The following is an 18,166-nucleotide window of genomic DNA, read 5'->3' as shown; positions in this document are numbered from 1 at the left end:
AACTACACTAAACTATTTGACTAATCTAACCAAACTAAATCAATCTCAGGTAAAGTGAACAAGCACACTGCTGGAGCTCTGACACGGAACAAGGGTGGTTGAGAAGGAACTGGGGAGGGGGGAAGAGAGGAAACCGCATGGTACTAGTTACTTGCCACTGCAGGCGTGATTTGGGGAGAGTGTATGTGCGGCCCAGCCAGGTACGGCTGTTGAAATTCTCCAACTAAAGGTGCAAGGCACACAATCACCTAAAGTGGAGCACCCACAGAGACTCCACTCAAAGAAGAACCAGGGGTCACTCAATGAAATTAATAGGCAGCAGGTTTAAAACAAACTGAAGGAAGTACTTCTTCACATAACACAGTCAACCTGTGGAACTCATTGCCAGAGGCTGTTCTGAAGACCAAAAGTATAACAAAGTTCAAACAAGAACTAGATAAGATCATAGAGAATAGGTCCATCAATGGCTATTAGCCAGGATGGTCAGGGATGCAACTCCATGCTCTGAGTGTCTCTAGCCTCTGTTTGCCAGAAGCTGGGAGTGGATGACAGGGGATGGATCACTCGCTGACTGCCTGCTCTTTTCATTCCTTCTGAAGAATCTGGCACTGGCCAGTCAGAAAACAGGATACTTGGCTAGATGGACCACTCATCTGACCCAGTTTGGCCGTTCTTATGTTATTAACTATTTCTTTTGGGTCATCCAGTTGCTTATATGTAGACTCCACACCTTTAGGCCAGTATCAGTTGTAAAATGAACCTTTCTGTTCTCATAAGATGCTCCTCCGATGTTCCTTGTTCAGCTATAACTTCAAGGATGATTTTATATGTAATGGGACAGCAGGAAGTGTTCCCTTCACAACAATTCCTCCTGCGACAGAAATTGAGATTGTATTTGAGCTATAGGCATGAAATCTGATCCTGCCAGAAATCCCAGCAGATAAATGCTCCTTTCCTGAATCCAACTAACTGGGTGGATCTCACCACTATTTGAACATCCTCTCCACAAAACGTATGTTCAGATCAGCACTATTCCATAACCTAGAACCTTGCAGCTAGCTGAAAGAGGGATCTGCGATCAAATTCTCTTAGAGAGAAAATAAAAAGAAGGAAGAATAGTTTTATGATTAGGATACTAGAAGTCAAAAGACCTGGGTTCTTATCCCGGCCCTCTAAAAATCTCTGTGCCTTAGCTCCCTAATCTATAAAATGGGGATAAACACTTTCCCTAGCTCACAGATGTTTTATTAGGTTTAATTAGTAATGTTTGGGAGGTGCTCAGAGATCTTTAGATAAAAGACGCTATAGCAACACAGAATTCTGTGGAAGCCTGAAGAGTCTTTGGAACATTGTGAGTTGGCACTGTAAGCAAGTTACAGAGAAACCTCAATGTTTGGTTTCATTTGTTTTGTATAATTGCTTATTAAGTTTGGTGTCAAGGACATGCACATTTTCAACATCTCTCATTTCTCTATACTGGGTTTTCACTGTAAGAGTTAGGATAATAAATGTTCTGTTCTTTTAACAATCCTTTCATACATATTCAATATCAGTTTGTAGCATTTACATATGCATTAAAATCCATATTCAAAGTGATGCTACCCACACATTACAGGATTAATCATTTAATCCAGGAAAGGTATTTTAAACAGGTGTGAGAAGTGTCTTAAACAAGGAGAGGTTTATAGACAACAAGCCTCAGGACCCAGGTGAGAAAGAGTAAAAGGAATAATATCACCCCTGAACAGTCAGAGCTACATCCCTTGCATCTCTCCTGATGCAGAAAGAAAAAGGACAGTACAAGGATTCTCCCTGCCAGATATGTGATGTCACAAAGAGTTCATTAGGCTTTACTAAAAGTCATAGCAGATGTTTACTGAGCATGTTCAGAAGTGATTTTTCTCTCTCAAATTTATATTTTGACCCTCCCCTCCAAGCTTATCAATGACTCTACTCCTTGTTCAGAACTATTTACATGAAAAATTTCAAGTTTTAGTCATCAGCTGGTTTTGTTGTAACTAGAAATAAATGCATTTAAATTAACTGAAAATGGATAGACAATCCATGTCAAACACCAAAATTTGGCTGAAAGTTTCCACACCTTTTCCTCTTTTTAAAAATCACACTTGGGCTGAGGCCAAGCATGGAAATCTTGAGACTAAAGGGATTTTTTTCCCCATAATATTCTGTCTATCTGAAAACAGAAGGTTATAGTGACAACAGTTTTGCAAACCTAACTACTAACATTTTCCTATATTACAGCTGTTGGCTAAAGCTATAATATATGGCAGCCCTTTTTAATGTAAATAAAATATTTTTGTATTTATTTAATTACCAAAAAACCCATAATTATAAGCTTGTTTATAAAATAGATCCACTGTAGCTCTCCCTTGTGACTGAGTATGTAATGGCGGTAACTGAGAGAAAGGTAGAAGCATTGTGCATGTGTAATGGTTTTGTTTATATTTGCTGTTCTGATCTGAATATTTTGCATCCAGCTAACTAGAGATCAAGTCCAAATGATAAAAAATTAAAATAAAGAACTGATTTTTCAATTGCACGATATGAAATTCAATTGCCTATAACTTTAAAAAAAGGCTGGTTTAATGTAATTTTTATACACTTGAAATTATATGGTGAAATAACTTGTAAATTAAATCAGAATCAAGGGAATTCCCTAAACAACCATGCTGGGGATTTGTTGGGCTCTCTCATTGATGTACCTAATTAAAGTGCTTATCTGTTGAGATTTCAAAGGCACAGCTTTATAATATCACACTTCAATTTTTAAGCAGGTTATTTCTGATACTATTCCTATGATTTTGCCTAAATGTAACAGGTTGGGGGGGTGAAGTTACCTCAGAACAGAAATTATATTATTTAATAAAACAAAAAGGAATGCAAACAGAAATGAACCCTCTTCACTACAGCAATGTTCAATCTGTCTCAGAGATTTCAATTTCCATAATTTGCTTTGGCTGCTAAGCAACAAATCAAATATGGGTTGATACATTAGAATGCATTATTCCCCCTGCTACTCTTGTGACTGAAAAAGAGAGTTGTGGAAAGGGTGTTGCAGAGCTAAAATGCTTAGGAAGGGATTTGGGCTTCAACAGGTGTATTAATTGTATGTAAATAAATACACTTTTGTTTGTTCCGGAGCACAAACCAAGAGACATACAAATCCAATCTGTAGTAGCTTGTTGTCAGTGTTACTAATTCTTTGGATCTTTATGAACCCTTCAGGGAGGCCAGTCCTGTCTAAGTTACCTGGCTCATGGCAGAATAATGATGGAGAGACGAGATGGAAAGATATAAACAGATACTACCATACTCAGACAGGGGGAGGAAAAAAAAAACAAAGCAGATGATTCTCTGGGCTCCCTGTTTGGTGCACTGGAAATCTATAATTCCTTCCCAAGGCTCCACATTGTAGACACCATATTTCTAGCTAAGTGCAGAGCTAGATGTAAACAAACACCTTTCAGAGCCAATCAAAAACGCTCCCTAATCCCTAAGGGCAAGTTACCTTTCGTAACTTTTGTTCTTCGAGATGTGTTGTGCATGTCTACTCCACTCTCAGTGTGCATGCACTCTGCACACAGTCACCGAAGTTTTTCCCCTCGATGGTGCCCGCTGGGGTGGCTCAAATGCCCTCTGCTGGAATATAAAGGGCCCAGCCGATCCCAAGTCCCCTCAGTTTCTTCTTTCCAGAAACTCCAACATAGCAGGGTAGAAGGGCGGGTTGTGGAAAGGACATGTACAACGCATTTCAAGCAACAACAACAGTTACAAAAGATTAGTAACCATTTTTTCTTCTTTGCGTGATTGCTGTGACACTGGCAGACAAGGTGCCAGCTCTTGCCAAGGCTGTAGGACTCAGCTGAGCACTGACAAATTCGTTGCTAGAAAGAGGTGGTTACTCACCCTGTGCAGGTTCTCCAAGATAGTTGTCTCTGTGGGTGCTCCACTTTACGTGAATCTGTGACCCTGAGTTTGTAATTGGTTGGGTCACATGTGCGCTGTCCCCGTCTCATGCTGCCTCACGAGGTTACATAACGCTGTGCCCTCTCTCAGTTCCATCTCTACGCACAGACTTTGGTGCAAAAGAACTCTGAAGTACAGGAGAGGAGGGAGGATAGTGGAGCACCCACAGGGCAAACCACCTTGAAGAACCTCAGATACTGCAAAGAATGAGTAATTTTCTCTTCTTCGAGGAGTGTCCCTGTGGGGGCTCCACTTTATGTGACTATAGAGCAGTGCCCCTCAGTGGAAGGAAGGTACTTTGGAGGTGCACTTTTGACAGATGATAAAACCACAAGTACCAGTAGGGTGTTCGATGACGAGTGCTGCTCTATGGAATGGTACTGTGTGAACATATGGATGGATGCCCAAGCTGCTGCTTTGCAAATGTCCTTGACAGGTATATTGTTGAGGAAGGCTATCAACGTAGACAGTGCTCTGGTTGAGTGTGAGGTGGCTCCAGTGTGGGATTGCAATTGTTGCTGGCAATAACAAAAGTCAGTGCAACTAGAGATCCATTTCAACAGCCTCTGTTTGGATATGGCATCTCCCTTAGATTGTTCTGTGATGGAGAGAAATAATGGTGGTGACTTGATGAAAGACTGTCTTTTCAACGTAAAAAGTACCCTTCAGATGCCCAGGATATGAAGCATTGCTTCTTGTTTGTTCCCATGAAGTTTTGGGAAGAACGATGGGAGATGGATGGGTTGATTCAAATGGAATAATGAAACTATTTTAGGTAAGAACTTTGGAAGTGGTCTTAGGGTAACTTTGTTTTTTAAAAATATTGTGTATCGGGGGTGTGCCCTGAGGCCCCCCAGTTCCCTACTTGTCAGGCAGATGTGATAGCAATGAGAACGGCCACCTTCATTGAAAAGGTGGAAAAGTGAACACATCATTAATGGTTCAAAAGGGGCCTCTGTGAGGCATCACAGCACCAGATTGAGGTCCCATGATCGAGTAGGTACCAGTATTTCAGGGTAAATGTTATGAAGACCCTTGAGAAAGTGTTTAATGGTAGGGTGGGCAAAGACTGAGAACTCGTCCACTTCATGGTGGCATGCCGTGATTACCACAAGGTGTACTCTGATTGAGCTCACTGAGAGGCCAGATTTTTTGAGTTCCAGCAGGCAGTTCAATACCATTGGTAAAGGAGAGGTCACTGTCATTGTTTGCCTATTTGTGCAGATAGGTATACCGTATAGTAGACCTTTTGCTGTTTAAAAGAATGTCCCCTACCTTCTCTGAACAAGTCATTTCATTGTCTTGGAACCGTGAAGTAACCATGCCTTCAGGTGCAGTCTTGCCATGTTCACGTGGTAGACATGGCCCACATCTTCAGACAGGAGATGAGGTAGAAGTGGAAGAGTGCATGGTGGGCACACAGCCATCTTCAAGAGGTAGGGAAACCACATTTGTCTGGGCCACGTGGGGACTATCAGGATGATTCTGGATTCGTTGGTCCTTATTTTGTTTATAACCCTGGCTAGGAGAGGGGTTGGGGGAAAAGCGTACAGCAGATGTGTATCCCATTTCAGGAGGAAAGTATCACAGAGAGAATGGGGTCCCACTCTCCCACTGGAATAGAAGTGTGGGCACTTGGAGTTCTGATTCGTCACAAATAGGTCTATAGCTGGGAACCCGCATTGTTTGGATATGTTCTGCAGTATCCTGGTGTCCATTTCCCAACTGTGGTCCTGGGAATAATTTCTGCTCAGTGCATCTGCAATGGTGTTTTGGCATTCTGATAGATAGGAGGCTGAGATGTCGATGTTGTGGTGGATGCACCAGTTCCATAGTGGATGGCTTCTGTGCATGGGAAGTATGACTGTGCCCCTCCTTGATGGTTTATATAAAACATACAAAACAAAAAGCAACATTGCTTGCCAGCACTTTTATGGTCTTGTCCCTGATCATGGGTAGTAAGTATGAACATGCATTGCAGACTTCCCGCAGTTCCAGTAGGTTTATGTGTAGTGTCGATTGCGATGGGGACCAGTGGCCTTGGATTGTGTGGTTGTGCAAGTGTGTGCTCTCCAGCCTAGGAGAGAAGCATCTGTAATGAGTATCATCAATGGAGAAGTCTGTGCAAAGGGAATTCCTGTGCAAATGTGGTTGAGTCCACCAATATAGAGAATTTTTACTTTGGTTGGCATCGTAAGATGTTTGTTTACACTGTGTTTGGCTCAGGACAGTATATATCCCACACAGTCCTGCAGCATCACATGTGCAGTCTGGCATGTTTGATGACTAATATCATTGCTGACATGCGGCCTAACAATTGGAGGCAGGTCCTGGCTGATGTCTGTGGGCTGGCATGCGTTGTAGCGATTAGATTGACTAGAGTGGTAAATATGTCACAGATTGAAACTGTCACAGATTGAAGTATCACTAGAGGAGGTTTTGGAATTAATTGATAAACTCAACATTAACAAGTCACCGGGACCAGATGGCATTCACCCAAGAGTTCTGAAAGAACTCAAATGTGAAGTTGCGGAACTATTAACTAAGGTTTGTAACCTGTCCTTTAAATCGGCTTCGGTACCCAATGACTGGAAGTTAGCTAATGTAACGCCAATATTTAAAAAGGGCTCTAGGGGTGATCCCGGCAATTACAGACCGGTAAGTCTAACGTCAGTACCGGGCAAATTAGTTGAAACAATAGTAAAGAATAAAATTGTCAGACACATAGAAAAACAAACTCTTGAGCAATAGTCAACATGGTTTCTGTAAAGGGAAATCGTGTCTTACTAATCTATTAGAGTTCTTTGAAGGGGTCAACAAACATGTGGACAAGGGGGATCCGGTGGACATAGTGTACTTAGATTTCCAGAAAGCCTTTGACAAGGTCCTCACCAAAGACTCTACGTAAATTAAGCTGTCATGGGATAAAAGGAAAGGTCCTTTCATGGATTGAGAACTGGTTAAAGGACAGGGAACAAAGGGTAGGAATTAATGGTAAATTCTCAGAATGGAGAGGGGTAACTAGTGGTGTTCCCCAAGGGTCAGTCCTAGGACCAATCCTATTCAATTTATTCATAAATGATCTGGAGAAAGGGGTAAACAGTGAGGTGGCAAAGTTTGCAGATGATACTAAACTACTCAAGATAGTTAAGACCAAAGCAGATTGTGAAGAACTTCAAAAAGATCTCACAAAACTAAGTGACTGGGCAACAAAATGGCAAATGAAATTTAATGTGGATAAATGTAAAGTAATGCACATTGGAAAAAATAACCCCAACTATACATACAACATGATGGGGGCTAATTTAGCTACAACGAGTCAGGAAAAAGATCTTGGAGTCATCGTGGATAGTTCTCTGAAGATGTCCACGCAGTGTGCAGAGGCGGTCAAAAAACCAAACAGGATGTTAGGAATCATTAAAAAGGGGATAGAGAATAAGACTGAGAATATATTATTGCCCTTATATAAATCCATGGTACGCCCACATCTCGAATACTGTGTACAGATATGGTCTCCTCACCTCAAAAAAGATATTCTAGCACTAGAAAAGGTTCAGAAAAGAGCAACTAAAATGATTAGGGGTTTAGAGAGGGTCCCATATGAGGAAAGATTAAAGAGGCTAGGACTCTTCAGTTTGGAAAAGAGAAGACTAAGGGGGGACATGATAGAGGTATATAAAATCATGAGTGATGTTGAGAAAGTGGATAAGGAAAAGTTATTTACTTATTCCCATAATACAAGAACTAGGGGTCACCAAATGAAATTAATAGGCAGCAGGTTTGAAACAAATAAAAGGAAGTTCTTCTTCACGCAGCGCACAGTCAACTTGTGGAACTCTTTACCTGAGGAGGTTGTGAAGGCTAGGACTATAACAATGTTTAAAAGGGGACTGGATAAATTCATGATGGCTAAGTCCATAAATGGCTATTAGCCAGGATGGGTAAGAATGGTGTCCCTAGCCTCTGTTCGTCAGAGGATGGAGATGGATGGCAGGAGAGAGATCACTTGATCATTGCCTGTTAGGTTCACTCCCTCAGGGGCACCTGGCATTGGCCACTGTCGGTAGACAGATACTGGGCTAGTTGGACCTTTGGTCTGACCCGGTACGTCCTTTCTTATGTTCTTATGTTATGTGCCATGGCAGGGAGGCTATAGCTTCCAGAGAGTTGAGGTAGGCCCTGATGAACTCCAGTTTCTGCACAGGTGTGAATGTTGATCTTTATTTATTTGTAGACTTAGCTGTGCAAGGAGAGCTATTGTCCTTTGGGTAGTTTCTAATGCCTCTTCTCGAGTTGAGGCTTTGAGTAAACAATCATCCAGATAGGGGAATATTATGACCCCTTGTCCGTGGAGGTGAGCTGTCACTACCAAGGACTTTTGAGAATACCTGTGAAGCTGTAGATAGTCCAAAAGGGACTACTTTGTATTGGAAATGTTCTGTTCCCAGAACACTGAGGAAACCTCCTATGTTGCATATTGTTATGTGGAAATATGCATTCTGCAGGTCAAGGGCTGAGAACCAGCTCCCTCATTCAAATGCTGGCATTATCATGGCTAGCGTGATCATCCTGAATCACTGAGTCTTCACGAATTTGTTGAGTTTTCTTAAGTCAAGAATGGGCCTCCATCCTCTGTTTTTTTTCCTCTGTGTTAGAAAATAATAGGAGTAGAAACCCTTCCCTCTGTGTTGTGCTGGTACTGGTTCAACTGTGCCCAGGCATATGAGGTGGTTTACCTTCTGTCATAGTAGGTGTTTGTGACAACGGTCCCTGAAGAGGGATGGGAAGGGAGGGAGGGTAAGGGGAATGGAGGTAAATCGGATGGAATAGCCCGTTTTGATAATTTCTAGTACCCGTTTGTCTGACGTGATGTTTCGCCACACTGGGTGGAATGGAGTCAGATGATCTCTGAATGGATGGATGGCGATGGATGGTTCCAGCAACAGAAGATGTGAGAGGTGTTTCTGGTCCTCAACCAAATCCTCAAAACTGTTGTTTAGAGGGAGGTTGTTGGGATGTCCAAGGCTGAGAAGGGAGTGGTCTCTGTCTTGCAGGTCTCAGCCTCCACCTTTGTGGATCATATTGCCTCTGTGGTTGGGTGTAGAGCATGGATCTAGATCTTTGTGTCAAGTAATACTTCCCGTTTTTCCTTTTGTGTAGGCATGTATATGTCGAGGACCTCAGTGTCGCCCTGGAGTCCTTCAGTGTGTAAAGGGACTGTTACAAAAGCTTTCATATTTGATATTTGCAAATCAAACATTTTTCCAATCCTCTCTGTTTCTATGAAAGAGATTAGTTTCAATTATGATGGGTTTTAAAAAATACTGATTTAAAAATGTCATAAAATAATTACAAATAAAGTTTAAAATCATACTTAGAACTGATCCCTGTCTAATTCTCTTTATTCACAGAATTTTTTCCATCACTGCTCTGCTGTAAATCGCAGAGAGAACTGCAATATTCAGACTAGGTTCTGAGAAAGATTCTGAGACAATGGAATTGGGGTTTATATGGAGAATGCTATAGGAGAAGGGACTTGATAGTAATTTAATTTGAGGCATTCAGTAATTAGTGAGCAATAAGCTGCTCTAATCAACAAAGTCAAATCTGATATTTTTCCCCACAATTTAGACAAATCACATTTGCCACCCTCCAGTTATTACCTCTCAAGAAAACAATTAGAATACTTGATTTAGTCACTGATCCATTATAGATGAACTGAAATGCTTCATTAACAAATCCTGAAATCTCAAATTATAGAAGACATGCACGTACAGCTGCATTGCAAATAATTACAATTTATAGATAAAGTAAAAATCTATTTTTAAAGCCTACACCAGTGGTTCTCAAACTTTTTGTATTGGTGACCCCTTTTGAACACCAAGCCTCTGAATGCGACCCCCACCTTAGACATTAAAAACACATTTTTTATATTTAACACTATGTTAAATACTAAATTTAAACTCTATTGCTTAAAATGAATTTATCTTTTCTCACTGCTTTTAAATTAAGACTAAAACACATTTTTTATCAAATTAAATATAAGTGGAAAAGTTATTTTAAAAGTAGAATTTTATTTTAATACTTGACAGCAATTAATGACCTGAAGCAAGTAATAACTCTCCGCATGGCTGGACTCCATCTGACAACCCCAGTACAGGGGTCGAGGCTCACAGTGTCCTGGATGTCCCAGCTCAGGGCTCACAGCCCATCTCCTGGTTGGGGTCAGGACTCTGTCAAAGTTAGACTCAGGACTCACAGTTTGTCAGACCACTCTGTTTTATTAGCACAGCGCTCTCTAATAAAAACACCAGATAATGAGCCCCGATGCAAGACACAATCTATCTTATATTATTAAAAGGATGAGAACTTAACAAGAAAAAGAAGAGAGCAAGGGAGAGAGTTTACCTTGTTAGGGTAGGCATGCATATTTTTTTTTAACTACTAACCTACTACTCTTCTGTTTTTGTTTTGCCATTACCATATGTTATTTGTTTTTTTGTTTCTTTTCCCTGTTTCCTTGTTTTTTTCATTTCTTTAACATACATACAACATTTCTTTATTTTTTTATTTTTTTTTTTATATTAATTTATTCTATTTTCTTTTCTCCTCCTTTTTTTTTTATACGCTTAATTAAATTTTTTATTATTATATTTTATTATTTTTTTATCTCTTTGTTCTGTTCATTATTTTTATTTTTATATTTTGTGCACTCTGTGTGGCAGTTACCACCTGAGTAGCATGCCTTACACAATTTTAACAACACAGAACACTAACTGAAACATACAAAAAAAAATTATTTCAAACAAATATAGAGCTTCCTGGCTTCCTGAACACTCCCACCAATACCACAGAGAAACTTCAGCTAAGAACTTTAATTTTTATGGGGAATATATGGGATTATTCTAGTGTTCTAAGTGATCTATTACCTCTTTAGTATTATTGTATATATCACACACAACACATTTTTTTTTTTTTTTTTAATGAGAGGTCCCTCCCCTCTTTGGCAGCACTATGTATGTTGCCTTTGGAGGGCCACCTGTCGCCACCTGTCCCCTGTTTCTTGTTTCTTGGCCTTTTTCTCCAAACTTTTTTTTTGTTTATTTTTTATTATTTTTTTAACTTCTTTTTTCCTTTTTTTCCTTTTTGCCCGGTCCCCCCAAAAAGAAAGTTAAAGGAAGTCTCTTCCCTTCTGTCATTGTTGTTCCTGTATTGTATTTGATTTGAGGTGAGAGGTCCCGTCTGTCTGGGGGGGGGATGGGATAGCCAGGACAGGAACATCAGTTTGACAGTGGCAGGGGGCTGGGCTGCAGAGTGGCATTTAAATTTTATAAGTCTGCTATCCACACACTGCTTGCTGGATAATAAAAAGTGGATTGTGGATAACTCTGACCTTCCAACCAGCCAAGGAACAGGCACCAACAGTTGGAGGGAGGCAGGGGGCCCTTCTGGTGGTTCTCACAACTCAACTGACGGAACTGCAGTCGTTTTATGTCCACCAGGCAGGCAGCAGGCCTCTTTGCTACTTTTTTTTTTTTTTTGCTTTGGGCTTTCGTCTTGCGCCTTGCTGGCAACCTTCTGGAGTTGTAAGGTATTTATTGCAGGCTTCTCTTGTCATCTCAATCTTCTGAATTCACTCTGCGAGGTCCTGTGGTGGATGGGTGTGGTGGGTGGGTGGTGGTGCATTCTTACACGCAAAGCATGTATGCCAGACAGTTGTACCAGTTTAACAGCAGTTTGCAGTGTAGTATGTGCCTGATGATTCTTTGATACTTTTTTTCTTTTTTTTTTTTTCTTTTTCTTTGATAAATGGCTCTGGCCTTTCCATTTTTTCTTTTCCTCATTCATTCTTCATTCACACAAACAGAAACAGACAGTAAATTTAGTTGAGCATTTTTATATTGAGCAAAATTGCAAATTAAACCTTGCTAAGTTAAGTTTAATTACATTTAAAACTATTTTAATATGTTTCTCTAATTCAACTCTCTTCTTTACATAACATAGACACAACTTAATAATAATTCTCTCTCTTAATAATTAATAAAGAAAAGAAGAGAAAAAAAGATTTAGAGAGGGCCACAGAAAAAATGCATCCCAGAAACAGAATCTTTCAGTCCCAGAGGGTATTTTCTTTCTGCTATTCAAAAAAAGTGAATATCAATTATACATAAGCTCCTACATATATAGTCCAGCTCCTACATATACATATCATTATCTCATCCAGCTATCACCAATCAACTTTGACACTAATTATATCATTAAAATACTTAAAGGATTTGGGTGGGATTTGGGCCTGTGTTGTGTGCTTTTTTTTTATTTTTTTTACATTTTTTTTAAATTTTAATTTTTTTAATTTAATTAAATTAAACAAAAAAACAAAGTAAAAAAGTATTAAAGTATGTATGTAGTATAGACCAGGAGGATAATATGAATGGTTCCTGTTTTTTCTGGTTTATATTTTTGTTTGTTTTAATGTTAAACAGATAATGCTGCCTGCTGTTAATTGCTTAGAACTCAGAGAAGAGAACTCAGCTAAGCTGAGAGTGTGAGGTGAGACTTTTTGGTTGTGGTGAATATTATAAAATTATTTTTAAACACATACATTACATTTTTATTACATTTGTTGTACATTGGTCTTATACACTTTTACACTTTTTTTTACACTTCTTAACACTTCTTAATAATATATACACACATATTACTAATACTTACATTTTATTAAAATTTTAATTTTATCAGGATCACAGTGAGGATGTGATTACAGGCCAGGCTTGGAGCAACAGGCATGGATAAGGATAAGCCACCCCACTTTTGTTTGAGGGTTTCACCCTTCCTCCCCAGTCTCCAGGTTCCTCCCCCCTCCCTGCCCCAGTAGGAGGAGGTTTGGGAAGGGGAGTCAGGTGCATTTTGGAGTGGGCTAACTTTTCATTTTTTTTTTGTTTTTTTCCTGTTTTGTCTTAATTTTCATTTTTTATTCAATTTTTTCTTCACTTTTTTTTTGTCTTACCGTATCATATATATATTATACATCTATACAAATTTGATTTCAAATTGATTTTCCTTTGATTTAAATTTTATAATCAAAACATTTTAAATTTTTCATTTTCTGATATTCTGTATTTTGTTCTTATCCATTTTATTTTTTTTATTTTTTTTTTTTTTTGTGTTTTTTTGTTTTTTTTTTTTTTTGTTTTGTTTGTTTTTTTTCTATTTGTTTTTTTTTTTTTTTTTTTTTATTTTTTTTTGGTTTTTTTTTTCACTTTGCATTGCTTTTTTTTTCTTTTTTAAAAAATTTTACAAATACCTTTTTTTTAAATGAGGTTTTTACTTTCATGAGGGTTTTCTTTTTTTTTTGTTTTTTTTTTGGTTTTTTTTTTAAGGTTTAAATTTTTTAGGTTTTTTAAGTTCTTTTTTTTTTTTATACCTACTGAATTATTTAACTAAAGTAGTTTATAATGTATATATTTTGTGTAAATTTTTTTTTTTTCTTTAAGTTTAGTTTTTATTGTTTTATTTTCCTGCTTTAGCAGTATAGCATATTTACCATATTTATTTTAAGGTTTTTATACAAATTTTACACTTAAGGTTTTTACATAATCATACATTATATTAAATACTTACATTTATTTTTATGTTTAATATTAACAATTATATTAATAACAAATTTAATCTAATTACTTAAAGGGTTATGTTATTTATTTGTCTTTATTCTTTTATTTTTGCAGTTTTTACAGGTTTTTTCTTTTAGGTAATTTGTTTAAATTCCAGCTAAGTTTTTTTTTTTTGGAGCCATTAAGAGAGCTTAAGAGCAGAGACTTTGTCTTAAACACACATTTAATTCCACCAACAATTAATTTCTTTCCTTTAATTTTCAACTCTTCAAAACAAACACACAAAAAAAAAACAAAGATTTTATTTTCTTAGTTCCTTTTTTCATTATTTTTTTTAGCCCTTTTCATTTTATTTCTTTTGCATTTTTTTTTTGTTTTTTTTTAACACTACATGTCTATTTTTTTACATTTTATCCATCATTTTTTTTTGTTTTTTTATATTTTCTTTTTTTTTTTCAATTTTTGAGTTTCATGTTTATTTTTCTTTTTCTTTTTTTCTTTTCATTTACAAAAGTATTTTACAATTTTTTTTACAGACAGAGATTTTTTTTTTTGAATTTTTTTTTTTTGTTTTTTTTTTTGTTTGCTTTTTTTACCTTTCATGTGTTATTTTATTTTTTAATTTTTAATATTTTCACTCTGCTGTTGCTTCAAAAAAAAACTAAAACAAGCAAAAAACAAAAAAAAAAACAAAAACCAAAAATTCTTCCATTGTTTCTCTTTTATCAACATTGATTTTAACTTTTAAATTGCAGCTTTAAATTTTATTTTTTTTAAATTTTTTAAATTAAATTTTATAAAAAATCAAAAGTTTAAAAAAAAAAAAAATTAAAACAAAAAAAAAAACAAAACTAAAACTTAAATTTAAAAAAAAAAAATTTTTTTTTTTATTAAAAGTGAAATTTAAAAAATTTTTATTTTACTTAAAAAAAAAAACAAAACAATTTATCTAACACATACATTTAGAAAAACTAAAACACAAATTTTCACACTTTTCTTTTTATTCATTTTCTTTTTTTTTTTACAACATTATATTTTTCTTTTTTGTTTTTTTTTTTCTTTTTTTTTTTTTATTTGCATTTTTATATTTTTTTTAATTTATTTTTATTTTTTTGGCTTAACATTTTCCTTTTCCATCTTCTTTCCTTTTTTTAATTCTCTTTTTCTTTCTTTAACATCTTTTTTTTCCATTTCTTTTAGTAAATTCACCATTCTCTACTTTTCTTAATTTTTTCCTTTTTCACTCTTCCTTTTTTCTTACCTCCTTTAATTTCATTTTTTTACTCCTTCAATAACTTTTTCACTTTTTTTCTTTGTTCCATTACTTGCTTGCCTTTTTGGGTTCTGTTTTTGTTTTTTTTTTGTGTTCTTTTTCTTTTTTTTTTTTTTTTTTTTTTTTTTTTGCTTTTTTTTTTTTTTTTTTTTTTTTTTGGTTTTTTTGGTTTGTTCCTTTTTTTTTTTTGAGGGGGTTTTTAAGGGAAGGGAGTCGATCCGGGGTGGTTTTGGAGGGGAGGCTTTTTTTGTCGCTCTGTAAAGGGGAGAGAGGAGAGGTTTTTTTTTTTTTTTTTTTGATTTTTTTTTTTTATTATTTGAATTTTTTTTTGGAATAACCTCTTTTTTTTCTTTTTAGTTTTTAGTTTTAGGTATTTTGTTCTTCCTTTAATTTTTCTTTGTCTAGCCAAGTTTTTGCAGTTTTTTTTTTTTTTTTTCCTTTTTAAGATGTCCCTTGTCTTTTTGTTTTTTTTTTTATCCAAATTTACTGAATTTGGGGACCCTTTCCACCCTGGTAGACCATTTTTCCACCCTTTTAAGGAGTCCGGGCTCTCTTTTCACCTGTCTCTGACCCATGTTAAATTAGACCCAATGAGCTGGACAACGTCCAGGAAACGTTTAGGAGAGGAATTGGTTGGCATACAGGCCAAAAGACACACACACAGGAAAAATGCAAGAAGGAGCCCTACAGCCCCAAGGACCAATGCACAGTGCAAGTGGACACAGGAGGCATGAGCCCAAAGCCTCAATTGTTCTTGCAGAGATCCCACAGAGACTACCGGCCGTGAGGGCGCAGTGGTGCCATCCAAGATCGAGGGGCACAAGACCTCAGACACTCCGACCCTTGAAGGGAGATACACACAGAGAGAGAACAGAACAGACCAAGGACAAAACACAGAAAGAATTACCTGACCAGATTCCTTCCAGTCAGAAGAGATAATTACCAAGACAGAGTCCTGTGACCACCAGATCGTTGAAACAGTCAGGAATCAGGACGAGTCAGACCAGATTCTGGTGGAGGACCGCCGCGCCTGCTATGGTCAGGTGCGGCTGGCCGGGTCATCCACACAAAAGAAAACAGATCCACACAGCACCCCCAGTGGCCCATCCAAATTGTCAAGTGTCATGTCAACTCAGACTCTCGGAGAGGAAGACTCACAGTTAACACTCAGGAACAACTCAATTGTTTTATTGGCTCATAATCACAAGATAATAGCCAGATAACACTCACATTTTTAGAGCTTAACTAACACAGATAAAGATAATGAGATAAACATACATTAGCTAGGCATGATATCTTATTTCCAGAGATAAAAGCATGCATATTTCAAGAGTTGCAAAAGGATACCTACAGAATTTTTTTATTTTATGCATTTTTTTTTATTGTTTTTTTTTTTCTTTTTCTTTATACCCTAATTTTTTCTTTTCTAACATACATACAACATTTCTTTAATTTATTCTACTTTCTTCTTTAACTTCTTTTTTTTTTCTTAATCGCAACCCTGCGTGGCAGTCAGACTCGGGGATCGCAGCCCCACTCCTGGCCAGGGTTGGGGTCTGGGCTTGCAGCCCCATGGGGGGGTCGGACTCGGGGATCGCAGCTCCGTGCCTGCCCGAAGCTCACAGCCCTGCTCCTGGCCAGGGTTGGGGTCTGGGCTCACAGCCCCATCGGGGGTCGGAGTCAGGGCTCGCTGCCCCACGCCTGCCCAGAGCTCACAGCCCCGCTCCTGGCCAGGGTTGGGGTCAGGGTTCACAGCCAGGGCTTGTAGCCCATGCCTGCCCAGAGGTCACAGCCCCGCTCCTGGCCAGGGTTGGGGTCGGGGCTCGCAGCTCCATGGGGGTCAGAGTCAGGGCCCGCTGCCCCGCGCCTGCCCGGAGCTCATAGCCCTACTCCTGGCCAGGGTTGGGGTTGGGGCTCACAGCCCGGCGCCGGGGTCGGGGCTTGCAGCTCGGGGCTCGCAGCCGTGCACCGGGGTTGGGGCTCGCAGCCATGTGTCCCTGTCAGGGTCAGGGCTCGCAGCCATGTGTCCCTGTCAGGGTCAGGGCTCGCAGCTCAGGGTTGGGGCTCGCAGCCATGCACTGGGGTTGGGGCTTGCAGCCATGTGTCCCTGTCAGGGTCAGGGCTCGCAGCTGCATGCTGGGGTCGAGGCTCACAGCCCGGCGCAGGGGTCAGGGCTCGCAGCTGCACACCGGGGTCAGGACTCGCAGCCATGCGTCCCTGTCAGGGTCGGGGCTCACAGGCCGGGCACAGGGGTTGGAGTCGGGACTCACAGCCGCACGCCCAGGTCGGGGCTCGCAGTCCTGCAGCTCCACACAGGGGTCGGGGCTCACAGCCTGGCACAGGAGTCAGGGCTCGTGACCCCCCGCATAACCGGGTCGCGACCCCCAGTTTGAGAACCAATGACCTACATGGACCAGAGTTCAGACTGTAGAGGTTCTAGGCCAAATTCTCTGCTAGGATAAATCCATTAAGTAGAAACAATGAGAAATCCTTGTGGCACTTTAGAGACTAACAAATTTATTTGGGCATAAGCTTTTGTGGGCTAAAATCCACTTCATCAGATGCATTGTGTGTTTTAGCCCACGAAAGCTTATGCCCAAATAAATTTGTTAATCTTTAAGGTGCCACAAGGATTCCTTGTTGTTTTTGCTGATACAGACTAACACGGGTAACCCCGCTGAAACCTGTCACCATTAAGTGGACTTGCATCCGAAGAAGTGGGTATTCACCCACGAAAGCTCATGCTGCAAAACGTCTGTTAGTCTATAAGGTGCCACCGGATTCTTTGCTGCTTTTACCATTAAGTAGAGTTATGCCAGCAGAAAATTTGACTGTGTTTCTCCTAATCACTTGATGACAGCACAAACTTTCAAACAATGAAAAGAACTGCATTTTGGACAGTATGTTAAGTGTTAACTAATATCACCAACCCTTGTAGGAGGAACAGAGAATTCTGAACTCAGGTTATGGCAGTTAAATAAAGGTGGAAACAGATCTATTTTGTTTAGAAATGCATTCTTTTATAAAATTTAAGTTTATACACATTATCAATAGTTATTTTTCTCATTTCTTGCAAAGTAAACCTTTCACTTAGACAGTACAACAAATCAGTCTTAGATATTACACTATAGTTGTCAGGCCAACGTCTAATGAATTTCTTGCAGCCTAGCTGGTCAAACAAATTTCAAAGCTAACTGAACCACTTAGGCATATCACTGCTATACAGCCATATCAAACATGTGGATTTGAAAACATCTGAAGCATTGCATCATGGTGTACTTTACTGAAGTGAAGG

At 38.6% G+C, this 18,166-nt stretch overlaps 1 protein-coding gene across 20 annotated transcripts in view; it reads right to left on the bottom strand.

Annotated features, from left to right (window-relative positions):
* WASF1 (WASP family member 1) overlaps nt 1–18,166 on the bottom strand; it is a 189,569-nt gene that overhangs the window by 135,956 nt on the left and 35,447 nt on the right. The window lies entirely within an intron of this gene.

Source organism: Mauremys reevesii, linkage group 3 (assembly GCF_016161935.1).
Source record: "Mauremys reevesii isolate NIE-2019 linkage group 3, ASM1616193v1, whole genome shotgun sequence".
NCBI lineage: Eukaryota > Metazoa > Chordata > Testudines > Geoemydidae > Mauremys > Mauremys reevesii.
This window is presented reverse-complemented; position numbering and strand designations above follow the sequence as displayed.